The sequence below is a fragment of the Anomaloglossus baeobatrachus genome, chromosome 9 (assembly GCF_048569485.1).
Source record: "Anomaloglossus baeobatrachus isolate aAnoBae1 chromosome 9, aAnoBae1.hap1, whole genome shotgun sequence".
NCBI lineage: Eukaryota > Metazoa > Chordata > Amphibia > Anura > Aromobatidae > Anomaloglossus > Anomaloglossus baeobatrachus.
In genome coordinates, this window is record NC_134361.1 from 41,910,561 (window position 1) to 41,922,376 (window position 11,816).

Below are 11,816 nucleotides of genomic sequence, written 5' to 3' on the forward strand. Positions count from 1 at the left end.
TCTTTATTTTCAGGACTCTGAAAATTGTAGATTCACATTGAAGGCATCAAAACTATAAATTAAAACACGTGGAATGAAATACTTAGTAAAGTGTGAAACAACTGAAAATATGTCTTATATTCTAGGTTCTTCACAGTAGCCACCTTTTGCTTTGATTACTGCTTTGCACACTCTTGGCATTCTCTTGATGAGCTTCAAGAGGTAGTCACCGGAAATGGTTTTCCAACAGTCTTGAAGGAGTTCCCAGAGATGCTTAGCACTTGTTGGCCCTTTTGCCTTGACTTTGCAGTCCAGCTCACCCCAAACCATCTCGATTGGGTTCAGGTCTGGTGACAGTGGAGGCCAGGTCATCTGGCGTCGCATCCCATCACTCTCCTTCTTAGTCAAATAGCCCTTACACAGCCTGGAGGTGTGTTTGGGGTCATTGTCCTGTTGAAAAATAAATGATGGTCCAACTAAACGCAAACCGTATAGAATAGCATGCTGCTGCAAGATGCTGTGGTAGGCATGCTGGTTCTGTATGCCTTCAATTTTGAATAAATCCCCAACAGTGTCCCCAGCAAAGCCCCCCCACACCATCACACCTCCTCCTCCATGCTTCACGGTGGGAACTAGCCATGTAGAGTCCATCCGTTCACCTTTTCTACAAAGACACGGTGGTTGGATCCAAAGATCTCAAATTTGGACTCCTCAGACCAAAGCACAGATTTCCACTGGTCTAATGTCCATTCCTTGTGTTCCTTAGCCCAAACAAGTCTCTTCTGCTTGTTGCCTGTCCTTAGCAGTGGTTTCCTAGCAGCTATTTTACCATGAAGGCCTGCTGCACAAAGTCTCCTCTTAACAGTTGTTCTGGAGATGAGAAGGTGTGTCCAAACTTTTGGTCTGTACTGTATATGCCTACGAGTATTCTGAGTTTGAGTCAGGAGACAGCCAACTAATCTGGACATCCTAGTCCATGCTCAGACTGTGAATGTTGGACGTGTGAAATCTGCTTTCATTTTTAATTTCTTACTACCAGGCAAGATAGTGCTTAGATGAACTTTTAAGGGAATCTGTCAGGTGATTTTCTAGTACAATGCTAATGTTATCTTTAAATAGGGCTTAATGAGACCTTTCAGGATCAGTAACTTTTATTGCTCTACATAATCCTGTTATTTTGTTGTAAGCCCCATAGAATTCAGTGTGATGTAGTAACTAGTCAAGCATATGTAAATATAAACTGCATCTGCCCTGCTCACTCCTCTCATTGCAGGTGAAGGGTGGAGCAGTGAATATTCAAATTGTATTTACATGCACTTGGCTACTATGTCACATTGAATTCTATGGGGTACTTCTCACATAGCGAGATCTCTGCTGAGTCACGGTTTTTGTGACGCACCAGTGACCTCATCAGCGATCTCCCTGTATGTGACACTAAGCAGCGACCTGGCCCCCGCTGTGAAATCACTGCTCGTTACACACAGTGCTGGTTCATTTTTTGCTCGTTGGTCTCCCGCTGTGCAGCACACATCGCTGTGTTTGACGGCGGGAGACCAACGAGCACCGACTGTGTAAGCAGGGTACGCTGGTAACCAGGGTAAATATCGGGTAACTAAGCAAAGCGCTTTGCTTGGTTACCCGATATTTACCTTGGTTACCAGCGTACACCGCTTAGCGCTGGCTCCCTGCACACGTAACCAGGGTACACATCGAGTTACTAAGCAAAGCGCTTTGCTTAGTTACCCGATATTTATCCTGGCTACATGTGCAGGGAGCCAGCGCTAAGTGGTGTACACTGGTAACCACGGTAAATATCGGTTAACCAAGCAAAGGCTTTGCTTAGTTTCCCAATATATACCTTGGTTACCAAGCGCAGAGTCAGTGGTGGCTGGTTGCTGGTGAGATCTGCCTGACAGCTCACCAGCGACCCTGTAGCGACGCACCAGCGATCCTGACCAGGTCATATCGTGGTCTGAATCGCTGGTACGTCGTTTAGTGAGAAGGTAACCTAAGAAACTTACAACAAGATAAGATAGAACAAAAAAAAAGTATTGATCCTGAAATATCTCCTTAAGCCCCCTCAGTGCATTCACTATCACTGCTAAGAGGTGGGAGGGAGTCTGGGTGGGGGCAGCAGTGCAAATTCAGTTCAGATTTACTTTAACTGATGCCAGCAATGAGAGGAGGGGGCAGGGCATATGCAGTTTATATTTACATATTCTTAACAAGTTACTATGTCACACTGAGCTTACAGCAAGGTAAGAGGATAAGGTAGAACAATAAAACTTACTGATCCTGAAAGGTCTCCTTAAACCAAATTTAAAGATCACATTAGTATTGTACTACAAAATCACCTGACGATTCCCTTTAAAGGAAGTGTCAGCCCAAATTGAGAGTATAAACTAAGAACTTGGCCATATAGGAGATATAGTATCTAAAAAAAAAATCACGTTTAGTGGTCTAGTTGATACCTCTGTTCTGCAGAAATTCAAATTTGATCAAATATGTTAATTAGGTTTTCAGTGCACCCTGGGTGTGGCCAAAGATTTATTGCTCCACCCGCTTGATTAGCATGTCACTGCCTCCCTCACTGGTAATTGTAGAGAAAGCTCAGGCAAGCTAGAGTGTCCATCACCAGGGAGAGAGGCGGGAATATGCAAAACCAGTGGGAGTAATGGTAGTCTGAGCCTTTCGGCCACACCCAGGGTGCACTGCACACTCTAATTAGCATGTTTAATTACACTTCAGTTTCTACAGAACAGAGGCAGCAATTAGATCAGTATAGATGGGATTTGTATATGGGCTGTGTCCTCTATAAAGCTATGGGCTTAGTTTATACTGACAGTTTGGACTGATAGACTCCCTTTAAGGACAACTGATAAAAAGTAGATCTTCGAGAAGTGTCTGAAATAATACTAGAGGAGGGGGGAAGGAGAAGTAGGGAGCGTCCTTCGAAAGTACATGACTAATAAGTGTGTTCATGTATAAAGTCAGAGATGACCCGACGTATGAAAGTCATCGATCGCCACCCCAAATAGTGTAGTGGAACATTTATCATGCTATGCCGCCATCTGCTGGTCACATAGAAAATTGCAGTCAATGTCTGTATGTATATATTATCTGCTGTATTGGTCCAATTCCTGCTATTCGTCGAGGACAGAGTTTACAATTATATCTACTGTTCTGTATGAGACATATTAACAAAGCATTGTCCATTTTATTTTATCCCAATACCAGGTAAATTGTGACCCACCCACCAAAACAGAATAACCGCCATATATATCTATAGACTATAACCATATATAATGTGTATATAAACACATCTCTGTACATATTCATGAGAATTGACTCAGGTGTCTGTTTAAAGTGTACATTTACCTTCATGATAGATTATTATTATACGCAAATCATGTGTGTACAAGTGTATAAAATCCTCATTTACATTATATACCAGGCGCCTAAGTATAAGTGTATTTACATGCTGGATGTATTCAGGTATCACAACTAGACACAGCATATTGGCCAACATTTCTGGGGACATTTATAGCGGTTGTCCCCTTTCAGAAAAGTATTTCCTTTTAAGCTCCGTCAGTAAAAAAAAAAAAAAAAAAAAAATCTATGCTTTACTCACCCTTCCTGGGTCCAGCACTGAATCTCAGCCGTTGATCTCGATGACTGTTTCCTGCAGCGCTGCAGCCAATCAGCGAGCTTAATGCATCCAAGCAGTTTGTGACACCTACTTCGACAGAGCCTCTAATTTTGCTGATTGTCTGCAGCAGTGCAGGCGATAACGAACAATGTCAATAGCGGTGGAGACTCAGTGCTGGACTTGGGAAGGGTGAATAAAGCATGATGGAGGTTTTATTTTACTACTCATAGAGATTATAGTTTTTACATTATACTTTTCTGAAAGGGGACAATCCCTTTAAGCCATGCCCATCTGACAATGCCTTCAGTAGCCACAAAATGCCCACTTTTGGGACTGGATTACCGTGAGCTTTTTTTGGCACAGGACTCCCAAAAATTCCAGGACAGATGACAACTACGCCTTAATCTGGCAAATATCTACATTTTTTTGTCTATATTTTAAGGACAACAATATTGATGCCCTATTTTTAGGATAGGTCATTGTTTGATATGTGAAAGCCCGACTTTCGGTGCCAAAAGATTTGCAAGACCTTGATCCAGTGGCCACCTTGGTAAGCCTCTGTCTCCGCGCCTGAGTCCTGTGGACCTTCTCCTACCGGCTGGCATCCTTGGCTCATCTACTAATTAGCGGGCTTGTTGCAGCATGATACATGCACATCGCCATGCCGGAACTACTAATCAGAAGTCAAGAAGGGTTGGGGATGCCAGCGTGGTAAGATGAGGGACACAGGACTTAAGACGGTCTACTAACGTGTCCACTGGAGCAAGCTTGTGAACAATCTCTTTGCTCTACCCTACCACTGATCAGTTGATTGAAGGATGATGTGGCAATCTGATGAGTACTGCGGCCCATCCATTGTTTGTCCGACACAACGCCATGGTATAGTCTAGTGGCTATACCTGGTATTACAACTTGGTCCTATCCATTGCAAAAATTACTCAGTTGTAACTGGTAGGCAATGACAAGGCACCAGAGACTCTATAATCAACTGGTCGCTCGGTGTGCCGGGAGTCAGACCCCCGCGATTTGATAAAAGCCAATCAACTAGTTGGTCGGTAGGCCGGGAGTCAGACCACCGCGATTTGATAAAAGCCAATCCACTAGTTGGTCGGTAGGCCGGGAGTCAGACCACCACGATTTGATAAAAGCCAATCCACTGGTTGGTCGGTATGCCGGGAGTCAGACCACCGTGATTTGATAAAAGCCAATGAACTAGTTGGTCGGTAGGCCAGGGGTCAGACCCTACGATTTGGTAATGGCCAATTCTTAGAAAAGCTAGTCAATTGTCATCTCATGGAGAACAGTTTTGTTTTGTTTTGTTTTTTGAAGAATTTTTTTTTTTTTTTTAAACGGTTACATGTGCCATATCCTTTATAGATATGCGCCTCAACTCAAGTACATCGTTAAACATGGCCAAAGTCATTAATTAGTCCTTCAACTTCCAAAGTTGTCAAGTATTATCAAGCACAGTTTTTGTAAAGCAATTCCCGAAAAGGAGCCTCAGGCGGTGAGCGACTACATTTCTTGGGCTTCTCCGGAGACTTTTGTACAGAAGGATAGGTGGTGTACATCGATGATATACTGTATGTGGCTGTAGCTGTAAGGGTCCGGTGGTTAATGAGGCCATGTTTATGACATGCTGGGACACTGATGATGTATTCGTACGTAGAGGTTCGGTGGTCGCGGTCATTGTGATTTGGATATTTCTAGCGCATGTGGGGCTCCGTCAATCACTGCCATTCAAAGACACAATGGGTCGCGGGATGAGGCTTAGTAATAACACTGCCACTTGCAATGTTTCTTAATCACATTTTATAAAAAGTCTTATGGGTTTCTTAAAGAAAATGCAAAAGATTCAAAACTTCTCGCTTTTCCCAATCTATTCTACAAGCTAAATAATCCGAAAAACCACAAATCCTGACTGTCTGGATTTTGTATCTAATCCTGTATTTGTATTATAACATTGTGAAAATTGAAAATAAATCCAGTGACCTCCTAAAAGTCAAACTGTGTGCTGGAGCCTAATTTTACTTGTTGGTGTGGGGTGTTAAAGTGTGTAAAGCATAATTGGGGGAAGGGAGCAACAGAAAGAGCAAGTGATGGACAGGATTTTGGATTACTTTTAAAATTCCAATAGACACAACATCTAAACTGGATTTAGATCATAGCAGTGTCCTAATGAAGCGGATCTAAAAAGAAACCAACACTAAAGAAAATACATGGGAGCTAAACATCACCCAATGGTTTGGACTTAAAGAGAACTTGTGACAAAAAAAATTCTTATTTACGCTAGTATCTGTTGTAAATGCCGCTGTTCTCCTGAATCCGACAATGTTTTTCTTTTGTTCCTGCGCCTCTCCATTCCCAAGATATCGCCCCTTCTTCCCTGTGTAGAAATATGGTCTTTTTGTCTAACAGGGTGTGGTTATCTTGAACACACCCACAAAGAATTGAGCACCACGCCCAATTAGATCAAAATACTAGATTTATATGCAAGGAAGAAGAGACCATATCTTAGGAATGGAAAAGGGCAGGGAAAAAAGAAAAATAGCGCTGGATTCAAGAGAAGAGCGGCATTTACACCAGGTAAAAAAAAATGACATTTATGGCATGTAACATGGTCCTCCTTAGGCTAAGTTCACACTTCCGTTGTTTTGCATCAGTCACATGCGTCGCTTGACGCATGTGACTGATGCGCTGTACAACGGATGACAACGGATGACAAAGAACAGAATTCTTTGTCGGATTCCGTTGTGTGCGGGGGGCGGAGTTCGGGGTGGGTGGAGCTGAGCGGGGCCGTGGCATTGAGTACGTCAGTGCCGCGGGGACTGCAGGACAGGTGAGTGTGTGTGTGTGTGTATACATGCTGTGTGCAGGGGGTGGAGTGCGAGGGGGCGGAGTTCGGGGTGGGTGGAGCCGAATGGTGCCGTGGCACTGAGGACGTCAGTGCCGCGGGGACTGCACGATAAGTGTGTGTGTGTTTGTGTGTGTGTATACATGCTGAGTGCGGGAGGGGGCGGAGCCGAGCGGTGAAGTGTCTGGCTCCGTGCACAGCCAGGGTAAATATCGGGTAAAAGCAAAGTACTTTTTGCTTGGTTGCCCGATATTTATCTTGGTTACCAGCATACACCGCTCAGCACTGGCTCCCTGCACCCGTAACCAGTGTAAATACCGGGTAACTAACCAAAGCGCGTTGCTTAGTAACCCGATGTTTATCCTGGTTACCTGTGCGGGGAGCCAGAGAGCGCATGCGCAGCGAAATCCAACGGATTCCACTGCACAAAAAACGTTACATGTTGTGTTGCTCCCGCCCGGCGGTCAGTCAAAAAACGACTGACCGCGACGCAGCGGATGCAACGCAGCATCATCATCAGTCACAATCCGTCGCCAATAGAAGTCTATGGGGAAAAACTGGAATCCTGCAAAATATTTTGCAGGATACCGTAATTCCTCAAGGTGACGGATTGTGACTGATACAAAACAACGGAAGTGTGAACTTAGCCTTAAAGGTCACAACTGGTCATCCTAAGCTGGTTACTCATACACCATCCTTACCGTGTCATCTATATGTCGTAACAAAGCATATGGACAGGGGTTATCTTCAGGTGACTCTATGGGTGTTGATTCCCTCACAAAGAAAATTGCCAATCATAGGGGCAAATGTCCTAATATACATGTGTGGTAAATCTTTATATAAGCATTTTGGAGAAACCGGAGTCAGACGCTAAAATTTAGAGGGTTTTTTTTTAGGAAAAGGTTTTTTTTTTTAATCAAACTATTTTTCCTAACACCTGGATGGACACTGTCCTTATGAGTAAATATTTCAAGAATAGAAAAAAGTTTTCCTTTTAAAGAGGATGTGACATTTGCCATAAATATGTAATTATTTTTACCTGGTGTAAATGCTGCTGTTCTCCTGAATCCGGCGTGGTTTTTGTTTTGTTCCTGCTCTTCTCTGTTCCTGAGATATGGCCCTTCTTCCCTGTGTATAAATCTTGTAAGGGGGAGTGAGTGGTGCTCAACTCTTCTTGAGGACCACACCCAGTTGGCTAAAAATGACAATTTACGGTATATATAGGGAATAAAGGGCTATATATCTGTAAGGTCCTGAAAAATGTTTGTGTTTTGAAGGTGCGTATGGCCAATCCATGTGCCGTGATTTTTGCACACTAGTGTTCACCGTGTGCTATCCGTGATGGCACATGGAGAGCAGGAATTTTTTACCTATCCCCGTCACTGCTATCCACGATGGTGATACTTCCGGGTCTGCAATGCAGTGAATATTCATGAGCATAATGAGCGGGCCTGGAAGCAAGTGACAGCAGCGCCGAAGACAGCAGCGATGGAGGCAGAATATAGAAAATAATTTTTATTTCAAAGACACGTGCATTCTCCGGTACGTGTCACACGGATGACATCCATGCTGCCGGAGAAACACGGACTTGTCTCCATGCGGGACACACTGTCCTTGTGAAAACACTGATGTGTGAGCAGACCCATTGATTTTAAAGAGTCTGCGTATGTCACCGGTACATATGAAAACAGACGTCATATGTACCAGAATTACTGAAATGTGAAGGGGACTTATGATGTCAGTTTTCATATGTACCGGTGACATGGACATACACAGACCCATTAAAATCAATGAGTCTGCGCACACATTAGTGTTTTCACAAGGACCTTGTGTCCATATGGAGCATACGCACGTCTGTGTGTTCTGCACGTAGAAAAGTCAGTTTTTCTCCGGGAGCACTGTTACACGGCCCAGACACTGATGTGATCCGTGTGACACGTTCCAGAGAAAACACGTGTCTTTGAGATAAATTGATGTTCTATACTCCCCTGCCTCCAGTGCTTCTGTCACTTGCTTCCGGGCTCGGTCATTATGCTCATGAATATTCTCTGCACCGCAGACCCAGAAGCAGCAGCAGTGCCTGAGACATCAGCATCCGGGGACAGGTGAGTAAAAAGTTCCTGCTCTACGTGTACTATCACTGATAGCACACGGTGAACACTAGTGTGCCAAAATCATGGCACATGGATTGGCCATACGCAACTTCAACACAGCCGTGCAAAACCCGAACGTCAGAGGCCTAACGGATAGGTGGAAAAACAAAAGAAAAACATCACCTGATTCGGGAAAACGGCGGCAACTACACCAGATAAAAATATACATATTCATAGGGGCTCTTTTTGATGTTTATGGGCATGTAGCCATATTAATTCACACTATAGCTATGAATGTTTGATCTTGAGATTTCTTCACTAGTTCAAATTCACAGACTAATTTACTTATGTTTCCTCAAACCGCACTTATTTTGTTGGATCTGACTCCAAAAACTACTTTGCTGGTGTCTGTGATGATACAGAAAGTCAAAAATGGACATTTTTTTTCTATGGTTTTCAGTAAAATATTTATTAAAACATTCTGATTAAACACTGGATTACTACATCAAAACTCCACTTAAAAAATAAAAGAAAAGAAAAGAAAGCAGGAAGGTGGTTAGTTGGTACTTTACAAAACGATAGTTTCCACTTCAAATATAAAGTTTTTAAGTATTTTTTTTTAATAATTAACAATAATAGTAAATACAAAAAAACATTATACATCTTGTAGTAGCTTCTAGAACAAATGCTCTTCAACCAGTGGCTCTCCAGCTCTTACGAAACTCCAACTCCAAGCATGAAGGCCAAAGAGCCACAAGTTGGAGAACGCTGGTCTAGAGATTCACAATTATCTTTACATAAATGTGTTATTGATGGTGAACACAGATATCAAAACAGTCTGCAGGGCAAGAAACTCTCTCACACGCAAGTATCATACTCTAACCTCCAAAGAAAAAAAAATCCATATGTTCTACACACGGCTACATAGCCTCTGGTGTCTTTGTAGAAGTAGGCTTGGCCTAGCTTGAGCTTGACCTTGAAACCATCCCCAAACCTCAAGGGTACCACATATTATTGTCAGCTACTTTTTTTTGGAAGGGTCAGTGTTGAGCTATAGAATTATTATTGTAGAATAATATGAAGGCATTCAACTTTTTTCTTTTTCAAAGATACCTATTTTCACTAGTAGCTTTTGTTTTAGGTCAAGTCAAAGAAAACTCTGGAGGGCCCTTAAACTTTGACCATGGTTTTGGTGCCACTGATAATTTACATTGAAAATCTAAAACGGTCTCAAATTAAAATCCGGTTGTTGCGAACTATTAAGGGCTTTCTAAATTTATATAGTGTATGTGTCTTCATTAGTAGATTACAAAACTATAAAGTCATGAGACATACGCCAAGCTGTGTTGAGGACGTAACGTCACCATGGCCTTACAGCAGAAGAACCTCATGAAATATATTGGCAATTAGGTTTTTGTTTTAGGTTCATTTTGGAGAGGAAAAAGGTGGGCAAAGTTATATAAAGTGGTTGAAAAAAAAAATGGGTCTACAGCTACGTAGAAGCTAGATTTTGGAGAACATTGTTTAAAGTTGGAACATTTTACTTGATAGAAATAAATGAGTTTGAAAGTGGGCTTGAAGATACATTAAAGGGTTTTCGGACAACAAAATTAAATTTCGTCTCTGATGTAATTCAAACTGCAGCCCGTCTTACTCATGTGTCAGTACGGGCTGCAGACATATATACAGCTCTGAGACCGGTGTTTCAACTCCCAAGAGCTGTATCACAAATAGTTCAGTCAGTATCTGACTCTGATGTGTAAGGAAATGTCTTAACTCACATTATGCTTGATAAGAAGGCCTCTAGCTTCATTCCCCCTTCTCCGTAAGTATGACCATTTTTTAGAAGTGTGTGGAGACTGAGAAACTGATATTTCTTCACATGTGAAGGCATGACTGAGTTATGTGTGATACAGCTCTTATGAGTTGACACACAGGTCTTGGGAGCTATACATCTTCACTCTGCACCCTGTTCTGATATATGACCAGGATTGGCTGCAGCTTGATTTACATCAGGGATGCCATGTTATCCCATTTTTGGAGAACCCCTTTAAATAGAATTTTTACCTTAATCTGGGGGTGACCCTAAACCGACAGTGTAGCAGTTCATGAATAAATATTCTTTTATCAAATGATCCCTGATAGCATTTCTTTGTTACAATTCTGAAACCTAAGAGGAGGCATAATGTATAAATCAAAAGAGAAGTGGGTGTGCACCACCGTCTTGTGCCATATGCTGGTGCCAGGGAGGAGTGAGTCCGATCCGGTCAACAGACCACTGCACTGGTCCTGGGTGCTCGTGGAAACAGGAAGGAGATCCAGATAGTCCACAATAAGAAAAAGAGCCACTCAAAGTAGACCTGTAGAAGTACCAGGAGGTACGAAACGGCCGTCGTCCCAAAGGAGCCCGCACCCGGTCCTCTTACTGCTCTTTTACCCTGCTTTATGGAACGAACAAAGAACGGATTTGGATTTTTCCTGGGAGCGCTGTAGCTTTCTTTCTTATTGGAGGCATAATGTGGTTATGCTCTTTTTAACCACTAAGAAAGAAGTGTTATCCATACAAATATGTCTACAAAATTACTTTATTCCTCATATGTTACATAGTAAAATATGTGACTTATAGATAAATTAAAGAGTTATTCCCAGAAGTATAGATGGGTATTGTTGGACAGTGTTTTTTAAAAACAAGCCATTTTCCAAGGTCGCTACACATTTGTTAAGGCACTTTGCCTGTTCAGCTATCTTCTGCCACCACTGAAATCTCTCAAGTTGCTTGAAGGTTTACTTCCATTTTCATAGCTGAGTATTGTCAGACAGAGCTTGTAAAAACAAGCACATTTGTAATTTACTGTATGTTAAAATTTGCCGCCATTATTGAGATATTAACATGTTTGTATGTTTGTTTATACCTTGTGGCCTAAGAGACCGACCACCTTTGCGGTCTAGGTTGTAAGTATTGCAACGAAACTGGCAGGTATTAGAAGCTTAGCGGTCCTAGCCAGCTTCAAAGCAGCGCTTACAAGAAAAGAGCTTGTAAGCACCGTGCATGTGCGGCCACCTTGCAAGACTGGACTGGTGGTCAGTTTCTTAGGGATCAAGATGTAAAAAAGTGTTACTATCTCAGGAATAGCTGAAATTTTTAACAAACCTTAAATTGCTTAAGTGCTTGCATTTACAAGCAGTATCTGACAATATCCTATGAATAAGCAAATAATTTTGTGAGCTCCTAAGATAGCCG